The sequence below is a fragment of the Humulus lupulus genome, chromosome 1 (assembly GCF_963169125.1).
Source record: "Humulus lupulus chromosome 1, drHumLupu1.1, whole genome shotgun sequence".
NCBI lineage: Eukaryota > Viridiplantae > Streptophyta > Magnoliopsida > Rosales > Cannabaceae > Humulus > Humulus lupulus.
The window spans coordinates 282,601,459-282,621,303 of record NC_084793.1 but is presented as its reverse complement, the minus strand read 5'-3'; the positions used below and the strand labels follow the sequence as shown (position 1 = coordinate 282,621,303).

General features: G+C 31.6%; 1 long non-coding RNA gene across 1 annotated transcript; it reads right to left on the bottom strand.

The window, feature by feature from the left end:
* Positions 1–16,874: 16,874 nt before the first annotated feature.
* Positions 16,875–19,223, bottom strand: LOC133777622 (uncharacterized). The gene is made up of 5 exons (XR_009868738.1): positions 19,137–19,223; positions 17,814–18,155; positions 17,495–17,625; positions 17,257–17,409; positions 16,875–17,172 (listed from the first exon to the last, which is right to left on the bottom strand). It is a non-coding gene; the product is annotated as an uncharacterized LOC133777622 (long non-coding RNA).
* Positions 19,224–19,845: the final 622 nt, after the last annotated feature.

The following is a 19,845-nucleotide window of genomic DNA, read 5'->3' as shown; positions in this document are numbered from 1 at the left end:
GAGGAAAAAAAACTAAATAAATAAAAAAAAACAAATGATGAATGAAACAAAAATGATGAAGGAAAAATAAATGAAAAGGAAAGAAAAAATGAAAAGAAAAAAAAATGGTAGAAAAAAAAGCTGGGAAAATAATTAAAAAATGAAGGAAAATATAAAAAAAAATTGAAGAAAAAAATAAAAGTACCCTCAAAATCAAAGAAAACATAATTATAATTAGAAATATGACATATTCATATATTTTTTCAAAATTTATGGGAAATAAAATCCCATAATTATTAACTTCCAAATAGAAAAAGCCATAAAAAAGTTAAATGCCTATATTGTTGTAAATCAACCTAAGAAAAACCATATTTATGAAAAAATCTCTTATAAGAATGATATTTTTGTTAGAGAATATATATTTCAATTGAAGATATAGAAACCAAAGTATAACTCTAAGCAAGAAATACAATTGGACAATAGGTTTGATTATAATAAAGTTACAACGCTAATGCACAAAATACAAGTAAAATAGATATATGAAGAAATATAAGAGAAAGATATTACAAACTCAAGGCAATAACAATACAAATAAAATAAGAACAAAGAAGGACAAGAAAATGAAATAAGAACAATGAAAAAATATGATGAACACTCTAACACTCACACCACCTCAAGTGAAGAGTAGTAAGGATCACTAAACTTGAACAATGTTCAAAACATTTGTTTAAAATCTTATTTCCCCCTATTCTCTTAGCACTAAAGGACTTTCAAGTTTAGAAATAGATCTCTGGAATTATCAAGCTTTTTACTTTTCAGCGAAGTGCTAAAATGAATGAAAAACTCTTATTCACAAGTTACCAAATGATCTCTATTTATAGAGTTTTGAGACACTCTTTGAATTTCAAATTTCACCAACTCCCTTGGCTATTACCAATGTTAAATTGGGTGTTTATGAAAATTTGGGAGTTACTTAAAGTGTTCCAAGCATTCAAATTGATGAAAATGCAAAAATGAAATTTCGCTATTAGCGCCCTAGGTCACAGCCTAAGCCTTTCTAGGCCGCGTCGGTGAGTCTCTCACTCCCAGCCCGCGGCCTAGAGCTTGTAACCTTCTAATTTTTGTACTTTTCCACAATAACGTCCAAACTTTTCTCCTTTTGATTTTGTAACTTCCATACAACTAATGGGAGTCAAAATCACTTCTCCAATAGTTATTCAACATAATAGCTCGTGAAATTCAATTTGAAAATGTGCTACTCTTTATTTTACACATTAATAGGTAATTTTTCAGAGGTTACAAATGGTTACTGATTTTGTAAGATTTGTAACTTCCAAAAGTATGTTACGAATTTGGAGACACACATTTTTCTCACTTATTTAATCTAACATTATACTGTTAATAAATAATATAACATTCCCCACTAGATTAAATAATTCTTCTTTTGTAACACTTATTTAATCATTCAAACATTATATTAAGAATATAATATTCTCCCACTTGATTAAATAATTACTTTCTTTAAAAACCATTGCATTAGTGCATAAAGTAAAATGTCTTTTGACTTGAATTTTACCTTAGTGTAATTATCACAAAAAATATTGAAATTTTGGTTGCCGAAGCATTGAACCACTATTCATTGATAACAAACCGGTGATAATACACACATCTTTGCTATGCTCACTTGAGAACCACTTGTCTCGCTTTGCATTGTTAATGACCATGTGCACATTCCATTCATGAACTTTCTTGAGAATGAACTCCCAATTTTCATGAGAGGCGACACCACCCATAAGTCAACATAGGTGGAACTTTTATAATATCTTGTTATTCTTAAGATACTTGTCATATCAAAACTAAGTTCTATTAAAAAACCTTTGGTTTTAACCCTCCAATAAGTAACACTTAGTACTTATATTTCAGATGTGACAATTTTAAGTATTATACACATTCACTTAGTTGACTTGTTATTACTTATTGAACCAACACTAGTTTGAGTAACTAGTTTTAAGATAGGTTACCATCTGTTTAATCCAAAATTGGACATGATGACGTGACATATGAAGATGACATGTGGCAGTAAAATAAATCTAAACTCCAAAGTGTTGGTCGAGATGAATCGGCTGCTCGAGTGTGCTCCATTAGCATGAAGAAAGCTATTTGCCTTACAAAGATTGAAACTACCAAAGAATGTTGGTCGAACATAGTCGCTTGCTCGAAGGCACAACAACATAAAGTTACTCAAAGGAGACCTGACCGAAGTATAAACCATTCAACCAGAATGATCAGGATTTCACGAGATATTTATGTAACTGATAGTTGAATGTATCTTTTGTTTACCTTTTGTATTATTTTTAAATATGTAATCAGTTGTAACAATCTCACACTACACGTGTAGGACCTAGATCACGCTTGTACGACCTCTAGCCCATTAAGAGACTCTATAAATAGAGATCTCTCATAGTCATTAGGGATATATGCACACTTTACATCCAAAATCTCTATCGATTTGTATTATCTCTCAGACTTAAGAAACTCAGTTTAACCTTATATTTCTTTATCTTGAGTCTGAGACCTTCTTGATTAATAAAAATGCAAGTGGATGTAGGTCATTACCAACTCTTGGGCTCGAACCACTATAAATCTCTTGTGTCGTTTTACTTAATTTAGCTCTTTAAATTATTTACTATCATTCAATTTGATTCAGTGTCGTTGACCAAAACGCTGATCAACACCATCAACCGTAAATCTCTTTAGGGAGTTTAAGTTCCATCCCTTGAGATGTTGAAATAATTCCATTTTGAATCATATTTTCTTTTATTATGCATGCATCTCTCACTATTTTATTCAAACTTTGTGCTAGTTATAGTTTGAATAAAATAGTTATACCTTTATCAAAATAGTGAGTTTGACCATAGCCAACTCCCCCACTATTTTCACACTTTAATACTCAAGATAAACACATTTTCTTGAATATTAATTCTAGAAACCTCTTTGTTTCTATAACTCCTTTAATGTTTTAAATTGATTTCTTCTTGAACCAAATATCTCACAAACAAGAACTTTAGACAACAAACATGTCTAGATTATTCATTTTATACACATATAGCTAAAATAGTTTAGAATGTGGATTTCCAAATCACATGACTTGTATGTATATATTTTAATAAGATTGTCAAATTAATCATTCATTTTCAACAAAATAAATTGATTAACTTTGGTTCATCACCCCCACACTTCTCACGTAAAATGATAATAAAATATCACTTTAAAATAGAAATATCTTTACTCTTATTAAGTCCTTTACATTATCCTCCATGATAATACTTAGACTTGTAATTTTCAAAATTCATCATGAGTCCTCAAACCACGTGATAAACTCACAACAGATCAAAATAAACAAAACCTCAATGTTAGTTTATTTTGACTCATTTACTTGCAAAAAGAAGACACATCCATTTGAAAGTAACATTCACTTGGGTTGCTTTATTTTATATATTTCACAAGATGAAACAAGTAAACACAAATACCATGTGAAAATTTCTCAAGCCAATAATCACTAATTTTCACTTTTAGTTGTCTAAATAATCTCAAAATCACTTAAAACAACTTTTGTGCATATTTTAATAGTCTCTCTGAGATTCTTTTGAAAATAACACTTTGACATCTATTGATTTTCTTATCAAAATCAATTTGAAGATGTCAATTTTTAAACACTTTAAATCAAAGAAAATAAAACCTCATTGATTTATCTAAACACTTTGATTTCTCATGCTTTAGTTTGAAATTATGTCCTCATTGGGATTAATTTAAACATATCATCATCTTTAATCAAAATGAATAAAATTCTCTTCAAGCTATTCACCATTGGTGTAAAGATTCAAAATTATTTCTCCAATTTTGTAATGTCTCATCAGTGAGACATTGAATATTTAAGAATTATTGTCACTACTTTAGACTCTAAGCCTCATAGATCAATATGTCATCCCATATTTTTGGATCTACCTTCATCCATTTTTCTTGCAATAGAAAAATACAATTATCAAGATATGCAACCCCGTAGGTTCAACTTTTCTTATCTCATAATTGAGATGCTCAATACTTAAATGCGAAAATTTACATTCTCAAATAATTTCTTTCTATTTAACAAATAAATGGTAACTCATCACATACCAAAATAATATAGGATAAAATCTATTTCTATTATTTTCACATTAATTATCACATTATATGACACATCATAATAATCTTGATAATTCACATGTATATTCACCTATCAATATACTTTTAAATATTAACATACATTTTGAATCACATAATTTATTGTAAGTATATATCACAAAAGTCATTCTCATACAATAATTCACATATTGATATATTCTATTGATTCACAAAATCAATATATAGGCATGTAAAATTTAATACTACCTAATTATCATGCTTATAAATTCTCAAAACATAATTTTCATATCAATATATGTATTAATTTCTCACATATATCATGTATCTCATATTGTGTTAACATGTTTAAAATCTACACACAATTATTCATATATCAACATATGAAAAACATGCTAATAAGATCTCATCACTATTATATAAACCACTATTCTTACTCATGAGTGGCTTGAAGCACTTTCCTTTAAAGTTAGATCCTCACAAGTTCTCTATGGTTTCTCCTTCTAGAGATTAATTATTTCAATGGAATATATAGAAACCAAAATTAAACTCTAACCAAGAAATACAAATGGACAATAAGTTTGATTAGAATAAAGTTACAACTCTAATGCACAAAATACAAGTAAAATAGATAAATAAATAAGTAGAAGAGAAGGAGATTACAAAATCAAGATAATAACAATACAAATAAAATAAGAACAAAGAATGACAAGGGAATGAAATAAGAACAATGGAAAAATATGATGAACACTCTAACACTTACATCACCTCAAGTGAAGAGTAGTGAGGATCACTAAACTTGAACAAGGTTCAAAACCTTTGTCCAAAAGCTTATTTCCCCATACTTTCTTAGCACTAAGGGCTTCTCAAGTTTAGAAATAACTCTCTAGAATTATCAAGCCTTTTATTTTTCAACGAAGTGCTAAAATGAATGAAAAAATCCTATTCACAAGTGACCAAATTGTCTCTATTTATAGAGTTTTCACACCCTTTGAATTTCAAATCCCACTAACCTCTTTGGCTATTGCCAATGTTCAATTGAGTGTTTATAGAATTAAAGTGAAGATTTGGGAGTTACTTGAAGTGTTCCAAACGTTAAAAGTGATGAAAATGCAAAAAATAGAGTTTGGCCTGCGGTCACGGCAGTGAGTCTCTGACTCCTAGTGTAATGACCCAACTATTTCTAAGACCTTGGACCATTAGAACTACTAAACATAGCTACTATTTTGGGAAAGATACATAAGAAATAATATAACTTTATTAAATCTCAAAATATTGTATCAAATACATAATAATAGAAAATATGGCATGGGTACCCATTGTTTAAAAGAAAACATAAACTTTAATTCAATTGTTTAAAAAAACTAAATGCGGAAAAACATGATCTAAAAGACTAAAAATAAATAACTTCATCCTCGATCGACACGCAGTCCACACATTCTATCCATCCTCAACACACAAGCCAAGCTACCAAGAATCCTTCCGCCTTCCATATTCATTTTCCTGTATCACACTAAAAATAAAGGAATGAGCCTAATGCCCAGCAAGGAAAAACTACTAACACCATAACATACACATAAAATCATATCATAACATATGAAAAAAATATATCATAAACATATACTATAAGCATACCATAAACATATGTCATATACTACTACAATGACCATCATACTACTTGGGGCTTGTTTAACTAAGCAAGTCATATGCCCAATAAATTTGTGGGGCTTGCTAGCCAAACAAGTCATATGCCCATAAATTATTGGGGCTTGCTAGCTAAACAAGTCATATGCCCAAGGTCTAATATCATACTATACATAATGTTAACATATCATAACACAACATAAGATAACATAACATATAACATAAGCATAACATATCATATAAGCATACAAAATTCTATCATATTTTCCTTACCAAAACCGGGATATGAGAACAAATGCGGGACGTAGAACACTCCTAAAACCAGCAATAGAATAGTGAGTATTTCTAAAGAGTAAATAATAAATATGGAAATTAAACCTTCAAGATGAAACTTACCAAGAAAGATCTTTAAGTTTCAAGAGCCTAATGAAAACCAATATCAAAAGTTAGGATCTGAATAAAAGGACTAAAAAAAACTAAAGAATTTAAAGGATTGAACTTAAAGAATAAGAGTACCTTAGTTGACCTTATGGATTGGTCTAACTCCAATACCGAAATACACTAAACCTCACTTCCCAAGTATTTTATAAAGCTTAAGAATGGCAAAGCTTTTTCTTTCCCAATCCAAGTGTATCACTCTTATGTTCTCACTAGCACCTTGGAGTATGATCACAGCTGAAGAGTAAGTGAAATGGCTGGGTACTAGGTCCTATTTATAGAGTTTGAGAAGTGAAATTATCCTATTAAAAAAATACTTAAATCCTCAAATAAACATGATTATGACAAGTGTCATGCTCTTAGTGGTTTTGGAAGGTTCTAGAGTTTCTAGATCTTTCTTTTATTAAAAAAAATACTTAATTTCATTCGAACTATAATCCAAATTTAAATTTAAATAAAATAGAATCCTAATTTCTAACTTCTTAAATCCCGTAATTGTAAACTCACTTGTAGTAAAATCAATATAACTGGATCTGTAGAACTCTGATTTAGATCATCTTTATACTGTTAGAAAGATAATTCAATTATCTACAACTTTCTAGAAATACTATTTTTCGAAATTCATAACATAACTGGGTCAAAAATAGGTCAGAAGTTACAGTACCTTAAAGTTACAGAAAATCTATTTAATTATCTAAATAACAATCTAATCCACAAATAAACAAGATTGTGACAAATGTCATGCTCCTAATGGTCTTGGAAGATTCTAGAGCTTTCTTGAACTTTCTTTTATTTAAACTATAATTAAATCCTTAAATAAACATGCACACGACAAGTGTCATGATCTTAATAATTCTATCTAAACCTTATAGTATAATAAATAACATCTATATAATCAGCTATATTAATCAAACCTTATGTTATAATTAATATTCTTAAACTATAGGTTAAACTTATAAAATCTATAAGTGTTCCTACGAGTGTTCAACTAAGTCCCGGCTTGAACCAAAATCCACGGTAACTATCATACTATAACTACTACTACTACTACTACTACTACTACTACTATCTAGCTAGTTAAGTAAATATTATAGGATTCTACACCTAGGCCGCGACCTAGAGCTTGTAACCTCCCAATTTTCGCACTTTTCCCCTAAAAACGTCTAAACTCTTGCCCTTTCGATTTTGTAACTTCCATACACATAATGATAGTCAAAATCACTTCTCCAATAACTATTCAACATAACAACTCATGAAATTCAATTTGAAAATGTGTAACTCTTTATTTTTCCTCATTAATATGTGATTTTTGGAGGTTAAAAATAGTTACTGATTTAGTAAGATGTGTAACTTCCAAAATTATGTTACAAATTTGGACACATACATTTGTCCCACTTATTTGTAACTCTAAAATTATATTAGATTTTAAGTTAGTTATTTTTCCCTAACTATTTTATGTTATTTGCTCTAACAAGTTTAGCTAGGTTGTTACTTAGGGAATCTTGGTGTAATCCCCGAAATCTCTAATGTAGTTTAATGGATGGATTAGTAGGCTGGGAGGGCCATAATTGTTTTATTATGCCATTAAACTATTACGTGCATGTTTATGTGAATTATATTATAATATGATGTTAAATGCATGCATGTGGGTCCACATTTTATCTCAGGGGTATTTTGGTAATTTGGCCCGTTAAGGGCATAATTGTATATTTGTATGCATGTCGGTGAATTATTGTTGAGACCACATTTAAATGTGGATTTTTTCAAGCTATTCGGCATGAGACAATCTTTGAGCTCAAATTATCGGTTTGGTCATAACAGGTTTAAGCTCGGGGCTCGGGGTGAGTCTTGGGGTGGTTTGATGATTAGAGCATTACCAGGAATAAAAGGGTAATGGGACATAATTTTATTGGTATTTGAGAAAAGCGGGAATTAGAGAGTGTTAATTATGATTAACAAGATAGGTGTAAAAGGACGGTTTTGCCCTTGGGGCGTGTTAAGAGAAGAATTAAGCTTGGAGGGTATTATGGTCTTTTGACCTAGGCTATATAAGGTAAAGGCTGTAGAAAAAGAACCTAAAACAGAGCATTTGGTTTCTTTCCGCCCGTTCATCTTTTCTCTTCCTTTCTCCTTTGAATTTTGAAGCAAGTTTGGGGATTCAAACTTGAAGTTTGAAGCTTGAGGTCTTAGACTAGTGTTCAGCCATTGAAGAGGATTCGAATCAAGCTTAAGGTAAGGTTCTAGTTCCATTTTATAGTGCCTTGCCCTGTTTTTGTGATGGTTTAAGGTTTGGAGTTTTGATCATTGAATGGGGAATTTGATGATGTTTTGATTGGTGTAAGGCTGAGGTTTTGATGCTTGTATGGTGGACAAGTTGTGGTAATAGTTGGTGGTGTTGCTTGGTGGTATTGGGAGAGATTTTGTGAGGTTTTGAAATGAGTTCGAAGGGGAAAAACAAGGGTTTTTAGTTGAGTTTCAGGTGGGGCTGCGACTATGTTCTAGAGCGTCGCGACCCAAGCTTGAGGAAGAGGAATGGAGAAGCTACAGGGTCGTTGGGCTGCGGCATGGAGATGGAGGGCCGCGGCTCGTGTTGGGGAACTGAAAGGGGGCCGCTTCTGGTTGAGGGGCGGGCTGCGACATGGTGAGGGAGGGCCGCGGTCCTTAGTGGCATTTTGGCCAAAAGTAGGTTTTTGGCTTGGGGATTCAAGCCTTAGGCCTCGGGATCAATCCTACTACCCGGTTTAGTAGGATTCGATGTCTTGGAGGCTAGGTTTTGGTTCGGGAACCTTTTTTATTAATTTTATTGATGGAATTCCACATTTGTTTATGACCAAGTGACTGTTAAGGAACTAAAAAGTTGATCATTCTAAAGGGTCGTTCTTTTATTAATTCTTGCTCGAACTAGAGGTAAGAAAACTGCACCCTATGTATATGACATGCGTGGTTATTATAGAGGCATGTTAATTGTTTGAATGTGGACATTGATTGCATATTAAATGCTTAGCAAATCTTGCTTACTTGTGTATGGCACTGACTAGTCAGAATTGGCACTAGTCGCGTGTTACTGACCAAGAGTCAGAAACGGCATAAGCGTCATGAATGCAGAGCCGATAAAAGATTAGATCTAATCGGCATCTACATTGAATGACTTATATGGAGCATTAATGCTGGACCGACCTTAAGTTCGATGAAAATTATAAGCGCTTGTCTAGTCTATGACTAGTTACTCAGAGCTAGGGCCAAAGGCCTAGGTGACTGTTTTGTCACATGGCTAAGGGAACAGAATCCCACGTTAGTGACTCTATGGTCACTCGGTAGGTTTATGTTGGTGACTATCTCATCAGATACCTATCTCGTTTAAGCTAGTGAAATGATCACTTATTTGTAAAGGGAATGGAACCCACCTTAGTGACTTTTACAACTTTCACTCCTCTATTTTGGACTAAAAGTCCTGGATGGTTATTATGATCATCGTTTGATATTATATTCTTGCAGTATTGAGTTTTCTTGTTGGGCTTTGGCTCATGGGTGCTATGTGGTGCAGGTAAATGGAAAGAAAAGCTCACCCAGCCTTAAGTGGAGAGCTTAGGTGGTGATGTGTACAAATGCGACCGCTTGACCACCACAGCTAAGGAGTTCTTAGGGGAACTAGGGGGTTTACCCTATTTTTGCTGCTTAGATTGGTGGGTTGTAAATTTTACTTTGTAATAACCATTTTGAATTGTAAATAACTTGTATACTTTTTATGGGCCCATGAACAGTTTTATGTTTTAAATAAAATATATCCTTTCCTTTTGATTGGTTTTCCATCTTAACCTATTAATAAACCCTAAAAACACGTTTTTAACCAAACAACTCGGTTAGCGAGTTAAGCACGGTTCAAAGTTCATCGTAACTGTCTTGGGGTAACCAGAGCATTACAACTTGGTATCAGAGCATGCCAAGGTTTAGGGTTCTTGTAGACTGGCTGGGCATGTACACTCACCACTGAAGGCAAGCTCGACTCATGGTTTGGTAACTATGTATGTAGTTATATATATAACTGCTTAAATATAATATAAATTCTTTACCTGTTTACATGAGACACCATGTTAAGACTATGCCTTGAATACTGCACTATTAGCAAGAACGTACTTACTAGTACTGATATTGCCAAAGCATGCTTAATAGTATTATTTATTGTGAACTATTATTTGATACATGTTAAATGCTATAATCCTATCTGTATGTTTGTATGACTATGTAATATGAGAGTTATCTGCTTGTTCTTAGACCGTGAGGCGACAAGAGGTTTAGTTATCACTGCCTGACTGGCCGTATTGACTATTGCTGCACAATATAAGTTGATAAGAATGATTCTAGGACAGACATATACATTAGCTAGCCAGGGTGATCAAGGCCAGAATAATAATCAGAGTTAGGAGAATGACCAAAGTCAGATTCCACAGCGAGCTCCTGAGAACTGGCACTAGTTATTTAATGATCTGCAGGCTACAATGTTAAGGCAGGGAGAAGAACTCCGCCTCCTGAGACAACAGCAGGTTCCTATAGTAATCAGTGTATCTGAGGCACCTCCTGTATCGGTTCCAGTGGCTGAGCAGCTGCCTGAGGTTGGCAACAAATGGTAGCCTCTCTATGAAAGGTTCAGAAAGCAGTAACCTCCAGTTTTTGAAGGCAGTGCAGATCCTGCTAAAGCTGAGCAATGGATGAGCATGATTACCACCATCCTGGACTTCATGAGGGTGACTGATAATGAGAGGGTGGCTTGTGCCACATATATGTTTCAGGAGGATGCCCAAATTTGGTGGGAGGTTATATCCCAGACCAGAAACATCAATGCCCTGAGTTTGGAAAAGTTTCAAACTCTGTTCAACGAGAAGTATTACAACGATGCCATTAGGGCGGCAAAAGCTGAGGAGTTTATTAGGTTACTTCAGGGGAGTTTATCAGTGACTGAGTATGCCCTGAAGTTTGATCGATTGGCAAAGTTTTTCATGGAGCTGGTACCCACTGATGGGACCAGGAGGGAGAGATTTATCCAGGGGCTACAACCTAGATTAGCCCGAGATGTTCGCATTACCACTGTGGCAGGGGTTACACTACTATAAAAAAGGCTTTTTAGGTCTAGAATTGCGAGTCCTCTATTTGAGAGCCTTAAAAACTGAGGTTTTGCGTGAGTCCTAACAAATCTCATTGAGTGCCTTTAAGTAAGTTTTTAGGACTCGCAATGTTTTTAGGACTTGCAACGCGAATCCTAAAAAATCGGGTTGAGTGCCTTTAAGTAAGTTTTTAGGAATCGCAATGCATGTCCTAAAAGATCTCGTTGAGTGTCTTTAAATTAAGATTTTAGGACTCACTTTGCATGCCCTTAAAAGTAAATTTTTTTTAAAAAAAAAATGCAGCTACAATTTTCATTTTGATTTAAAAAAAATATATCCCTTTGAGTGTAAAAAATGTATTGAAAGAAATTTGAAAAGAAAATACTAAAAAAATGGAAAAAAAAAATTTGCGAAAGAAATTTAAATTTCTCAACATGTATTGTAATAAGCTAGCTATAACATCATTCCTTTTTCTCTAACCAATTGTAAAAATAACATCGCCCATTCTTCTCGAACTTCGTCAATTTTTTGAGTAGTATATGGTTTGTCAGAGGTGAACTGAAAAAACAAAGAAACAAAACTTTAATTAGAATTATATTAGTGGTAATAAATTCAAAGCATATACAAAAATTATACCAGATTAATATTATGTAGTTGTATGTTGTTTGTTACCTGTTTCGACAAGAAAGGTTTGATATGATGGGCATTAATAAGTACATTCTTCATCATCCTCATAACGTAATATCCGCAGTTGATATTGTTTGGTTGTTTACGACACTATATAAAGATTGGTAATACATGTACAATTCTTAGTATTAAATATCTTAAACATCTTTACATATACATAAACTCATATACAAATAGAAACATACCATGTTGGAAATATATTACTCTCGATGGACGTTTGTTGATCTTTTGACGTGCTTTCATTCTTTTCGTGAAATACATCTCAAATGCATCATGAATGGTCTCCTTGATGGTTGTCCTGTTATCTAATGGTGCATTGAGAGGATCGAGAAAACAACAATAATGCCAATTAGGATATAATAAAAATAACATCCAATGTTCCCTGTTGAAAGAACAAGTATTACAAAGTTTTTAACTTTAGATTCTATTTTTTTGTATCAATGAAAAGCATATTAACTAAACTTACCCATGGTTATAAGGCATAACTATCCAATCATGCTTTTCGGACATGTAATATAACACCCTATCACATAAAGCTTGAGCACGACTATCTGCACGAGTCACGGAAGTAGAAACCTTATTCGGATTCATAAACAACAACGATCCTCTCTTTTCCTCGTCTAATAATAGTTGTATTGTTAAATTTTTATCAAAATTTTAATAATTTTACTATTTAATTTTGTTATAACTTTGTAATATAATTCAGCACTTATTAAGTTTGGGGGCTTAGCTTCCCCTAATTTTTTCTTTGTATTTTAAATTTGTAAACAAAATAGATATTAACATAAAATTTTATGAAAAATTGTTTAAAAGAAGTCCCATTTTTTTTAAATGCAATTAGTCCCTTAAGAAAAACTTTATTATTAATTAGTATGTATATCTTCTGAAACAAGAATTGAAAAATAATTTGTTAATTTGCCAAAACTTCATGATAACATTGATTTTATTATTATTATTATTATTATTATTATTATTATTAAGATATGATAGAGTTGTATTATAATGTATTTCTCTTTTTTCTCATATATTTGACTTAAAGCCACAAATCTCATCTATCTTTTTCTCTTTTGACAATATGATGATACAATTTTTACATTCTATAGATCCAACTTTATGGATGTCAATAATACACCTAGCCGAAAATAAAAATAAAATAAAATAATAAGTAAAAAAAAAACAATGCACACATCATCATCATCATCATTTGGCTTTTAACAATCAAATCAAAGTGAAAATGCATAATTAAGCTATGCAAATTGCATTCAAATCAGATAGTTTTGACTAAATTAAGCATCTAATTAGCATCTTTTAAGAGACCCTTTTAATCATAATCCACCTCTTAATCTCTAAGTTCGTTAAAACTTTAATGTCGGCTTATTATTTATGATGATGTTATGGTTCAAGTGGGAAGGAGCTTAATGATGGACCTAAAACAGGTATGTTTTAAATATTTATAAATCGCAAGCGCACGAATCGTTCATATAGAATAGTGATCGTGTAAGCAAGGATGTCGAACACAAAGGAGTTGTCTAAAATCGAAAAGAAAACTATTTTAAACCAAAATTAATAAATTTTAACCTAGTTCCAAAGATTGATGAGAATTTTTGACAAGAAAATAAATTAAAAGATAATAATAAAGATATTAAAGACAATATATAAATATAAATTAATAATAGAAATCAAGATAGTAAAATAAGATTATCAAGGATTAGAATCCACAAAATATAAGTTCAATAATATTTATAAGTATATTGATTTCCAAGTTTTAGTGATAGTTAAAATAATTCAAACTACCATTTTCTAAATAGATTTATAATTTTAAGCACAAATTACTTCTAAAAAGATAGGATTTTTCTTCACTTTTCAAAATTATAATTTCAAAGCATTTAATGTAAATCAATCTAATGAAATAACAAATAAATCAATGAACATTATTTATAAAGCAAAACATAATATTTTTGTTCTAAGCATGGATGTGTACAATTTAATGACACATCTTACACAAAGAATATTATGTTTTTGCACTAATGAAGAACAAAGTGTAAATATATGCTAACAATCTAAAATACATGATATTTAAGATGAAAGAAGATATTTGAAGAAGAAAATTCCATAAACTTTGTTGTACAAAATAGGAAATCAACATACAAAATAAATACTATCTAGTTACATATTGTTTCATCATCACCTTAATAATCTTAAAAGATTAGAAACTCATAACTAGAATAGCAAATACACACTAAAAATTACAAACATAAATAGGAAAATTTGGAGGAGAAACCCCCAAATTTTTCTTCTAAAAATACATAGAAAGTAACCAAAAAGAAGAAGAAGATGAAGAGAATTGAGAGGTTTTGAATGTGTAGAAATTATGGTATATTAACCTCTCCTAAACATGGACCCCAAATTCCCTTATTTATAGCCAAAAAAGTGGTATTAAAATAATCAATTTAAATTGATTAAATTAAATTAATTAATTATAATATGGCAAATATGGATAAATTATAGGGTGTAATAATGATATTTTGGGGTAAAATGTGTAGAAAGTGGGGTTAAAATGTGGCATTTTTGGACATAGGGACAAAGTGATATTGTTGGGCTAAGACAATTGGAGGCATTATGGGCTTTGGTGGCTGAGTGTGGCTGGCTGCTAGAGGCGTGAAGAGCTTCGGTGGGTGCATCATGTGGTGTACGGCCTGGAGGCTACTTGGAGTTGGCTGCATCAGGCGTGTGGGAAGGGCAGGGGGAGTCACGCTGGGAGGAAAGTGGCTGGATGCTGAAGGAATGATTGGCAATGGGCCTTGGGCTTGCTACTTCGGCCTTGGCTGAATGGTCTTCAAAAATACTAACTTTTCATTTCTTTTTTCTCAAAAATGCCACATTTCTTCCTTTTTTTCCTTACTTTTCAAAGCCCGAAATTGCAACAACTTCCCTACAAAATAAATATAAACTAAATCATAATAAAATATTTTCAACTATAAAATAAATCAATTTAATTCTTTGAAAACATTAATTATAACTTAATTTATATTTAACATTTAAATTCAATAATACAACATTTTTTTACCTCAAATTCAACTACAATAATTCAAATAATTAACTACATCATTTTACAACAAAATAACTATAAAAACATACAAAAACATAAAAAATCAAAATAAACCCAATAAATTCAAAATTACTTTGAAACTTAATAAATCAATTAAAAACTCAAGAATTAAGCAACAATTAGCACATAAAAAATGGTAAAATAACTCTATTTTGTAGAGTTATCACTTAATAAGACATTAGTACTACTTAATTACTTGATTAATTAAGAAAGAAACATCGCTAATTTGAATCCTATCTTGGATGTATAGTGGGTTTCAACTAAACATAATTTTTTTCATTCCGGCAGTCAACTTTTTCATATTTCCACACAAAACTAAGTACAAAAAAAAATTATAAAAAATCGGACAGCATATCCCCTAATTTACTTGTCTAGCCATCTGTCACAATCAACACCAATATGCCAAACAAATCAAACAATACACATGTTTTCATTCATATATCACCGCAGCACACAAAATTCTCAGAACCTACTTCACTAAGACATGCAAGTTCTCAATCTTCTGTTATCACCGCGACACACAGAATTCCCAGAACCTACTTCACTACGGATGAATATCTAAGATATTCAAACTCCATTAAAGTAATACAGTTATCATTCAAAATTGTAAAATATTAAATTTTTTTAAAACTAAATCAAATACAACAGACCTCTTGCAATTAGCTACCAATCCAATGCTTTATGACCAATCAAAATATTAACCTATTCATTTTAATCAACATTATAAAAAAAAAAGGGTCAAATGTTGACATTTAATTTTAAAAAGTTCACATAAGTATTGCAATGCCAAAATTACCCTAATCTCATAACTTTTTCTTTTTAATCAACATCCTAATGTTAATTAATTATTTATTTTCATATTATAAAAATTCATGAAGTCATGAAGTTGATCCTATATATACATGATTCTTTATCTTACGTTTTATGTGGGGTTTTCATATGTTCATTTTTTTGTCCTCCAATAGTAACCATTCAACAATATTAATTGTCCATCAAAATGAGAAAATTCTTTGCAAGTCATATTACCTAGAATTGAAAAATGAAAATCAATTCCAAACAATTATTATTTATTTTTTATTTGTAATGACCTTTATTATTTGTCTAAAATGTGTCATTCTAATTTTGTCAAAAAGCAAACGAATTAAAAAAATTGTTTGACAAAAATCTAAAACTCCAAACCTATAGTTTTTTTTTTTTTAAAAAAGATAATCTATAAATTTTAAATGAAGAAATATTAGGAAACACTCATTTATTTCAATTCTAGTTAGAAAATTTCACATGGTATTGGTATTTGTTTTTTTAATCATATTTTAAGTTTTTAAATCAAAAGTATATATTATTTGTATATTAAAACTAGAAATTATATTATTACCCTATATTATCTATAAATTAAAATATGAAATTATAATATTACCAATTACAAATTATATAAATATCATACATATATATTAATATAAGATAAAGTATTTATTTAAAAAAAGGTCAAATTTTAATAATTCTATAAGAAAAAAAAAGTCAATAAAGAAAAATGACATACATGCAAGTTAGTGTAATGGGATATGGAATAAATAAATACAAAATTCTCTCTAGAGAATATTTTGTCTAATTTTTAATTAGAATACTTTCATAAATTATTGAATGTCTAAGATTAAGTTTAGAATTTGACATATTATTGGAGTATTAAAATAATTAGCACATTAATGTAATCTATAATGTAATATTTATTATATATATATATATATATACTAGTCTGGATAATTGATCATGCAATAATGCAACTCCAGATAAACTTGGATGTATATACGTATATACATTTACTTCACTGAATGCAAGGCAAGGCAACTAACCGTCAATAGCTCCCAAGTCACCCATTCGACCATATATTCCCTGTATCCGGTTAGAATCCTTAGCCTGCAAAATGGCTTTCAAAACTGATCCTTGACTCTTTTAAGAATCCATAACAGCCTTGAGTTCTGTAACCTTCTGTCTTGCTGCTTGTTCAAGAGGAATAAGTTCTTCTTGCTCTTTGATGCATTCCTACAACATACCAATTGTCATCGCCATATCCTGTAATAGCAATGAAGAAATTTAAGCTTAAATGTACATCAATAAAACACGAACTTGTTCCACTTTATGAGCTTCCAATGCTTCGAATTTGCTCCTTTCAAGATCACTTTGAATTTTTGTGATACTCTCAGTTTTTGTTTCAATAGCTCCCGATATGTCTTCCATCTGCTTTTGCGCATCTTCAAAAGCTGCACGAGCAGCTTCATGCTAGTATAAATTATAAGACAAATGTTTATCTATTAGAGTGTCAATATACTGATGTTGAAAGTCCTAATATAAATTATTAACCCACCTTTTCACTTAAAAGCTTATTCTCGGTAGATGCAACTTCAAGTTTTCCCTTGTGCTCAATAAGTTATTTTTCCCAAGGTTCCAATTCAGCACGAACTTTTGCAAGCTCAGAGCGGTGTCTCTCTGTTTCAACTGCTTGTCAATCAATCAAATTAAAAAATATGTTAGACAATGAGTTGCCCAACCACATCAGCTCTAAGACTGCTGCATAGAGTGAATATATGCTCTTTTACACTAATAGCTGAGGTATAAACGCAAAATCATATACAAAACAATAGCATAAACTAAACTCCTAAAGGTTGAGAAGAATCAAGCTCCACCTTTTGAATTCTCCTTAATCTCCTCTAGTACTTTTTCCTCTTCCACTAAGAGCTTTTGCAGTTTTGGAATATTTTCCTCAAGTTTTGGAATCAAATTTGCTGAGTTCTCACTCTCTTTTTGAAAGTCTTCGATCTTTGATGAATCATGAGTTGGAAGATAGATTTTAGACGTATGTACATGTTCACATAATATTATAATGCATATTACCTACCTTTTTCAAGCTTATCAGTTAGTTTCTTGATATTTTGCTTCATGTGCTTTAAATCTTCTCGATATTTAATGTCCTCCCTTTCAAACTGCTTAAATTCTTCTTTACATTTTCTGAGAGTGTTATCAAGATCCTACTCGTTTACAGCAAAAAATTGAATGCAGTCAAGAATAATGATGATGGACAAATATTACAAGTTCTAGAATTTTGAATTTTCTTTTCCAAAGCAAAATTATCTCAGTAGCAAAGATATGTAGTCAAACCTGCTAGAATATATCTTGCATATATTCCATTTTTATTGAAGGAAATTGATTCGATCAACAATATATACAATGTACAAGAGAGCAATCAGGCTACAAATCAGCCATGATATATACAATAAAATCAGCCATTTGCTAAAACTAACGTAACTGAATATATATACTTAATAAATAAAGATATATACAATAAAAATGGAATATATGGCTCAGAAATTTGCTTCTAGAGTTGCATTGTCCTATTCAAAAGGATACTCTAGTTTATTGTGACAATGTGAGTGCTATATACTTATCCGACAATCCTGTTCAGCATCAATGCACTAAACACATTGAGATGGATATTCACTTTGTCCGTGAGAAAGTAGCTCGTGGCGAAGTGCGTGTGCTTCATGTACCATCCCGTTATCAAATTGCAGATATTTTTACAAAAGGGCTTCCGCGCGTTTTATTTAATGATTTCAGGGACAGTCTAAGCATACGGGAACCTCCCGCTTCGACTGAGGGGGTGTGCTAGAATATATCTTGCATATATTCCATTTTTATTGTATATATCTTTATTTAGTAAGTATATATATTCAGTTACCTTAGTTTTAGCAAATGGCTGATTTTATTGTATATATCATGGCTGATTTGTAGCCTTGATTGCTCTCTTGTACATTGCATATATTGTTGATCGATCAGTGAAATCTTCACGGAATCAATTTCCTTCAAAACCTCTTGATTTTTCATGTGCTTATTGTGCTTAGATATACAGAGAAAACCAAAGAAAAAACCTGCTGCTATATATAAATATATATTTATTATATATATATATAAATATTTATAATGTAATATTTTAAAAAAAATAAAAAGAAAACCTGCTGGGTGTGAACCATACATGAACGGGAACCCTCCGCCGAGAACCAGCGCCGCCGAGAACCAGCGTCGTCGAGAACCAGCGCCGCCGCTGCAAACTGAGATGCTGGAACCGAGAACCCGCGACGCCGGAGAAGATTTCCCTAGGTCCCGAGAGTCGACGCTTACTGCTCGCCTCCTTCGTCATCGTTCACCACCCAGTAGCCACCGTTCACCCACGCTCCTCCATCCAGCAAGCCCTACCGAAATCCCTAAATGTGACCAAACCTAAATCCCCAAATGTGACTGAGTTTTCTTCTCTTTGTGTTATTTTGTGCTGAAAAATTTTGACCCCCAATTTTCGAAAAAATGAAGTTTTATGTGTTCCTTTTACTAACAATTTTAAGGAATTTCTTTGGGAGTCCTTAATACTCTTTTAGGACTTGCAAAGAGAGTCTTAAAAAGTCACAATTCCTAATTTTTCAGCCAAGATTTTTTTAGGACTCGCATATTTTTTTAGGACACTTATTGCGAGTCCTAAATTGTGTTTTTTCAGGACTCTCAATGTGTGTCCTAAAAACTCCATAAACATCTTTAAGGACTTGCATTTAGGTGCGTGTCCTAAAAAAGTGTCTTGTAAAGGGTATTTTGTAGTAGTGTTACTACCTATGCACAGGTGGTTGAGAAGGCACTTACATCTGAGAGTGCAGAGAACAACATCTGGCGAGATAA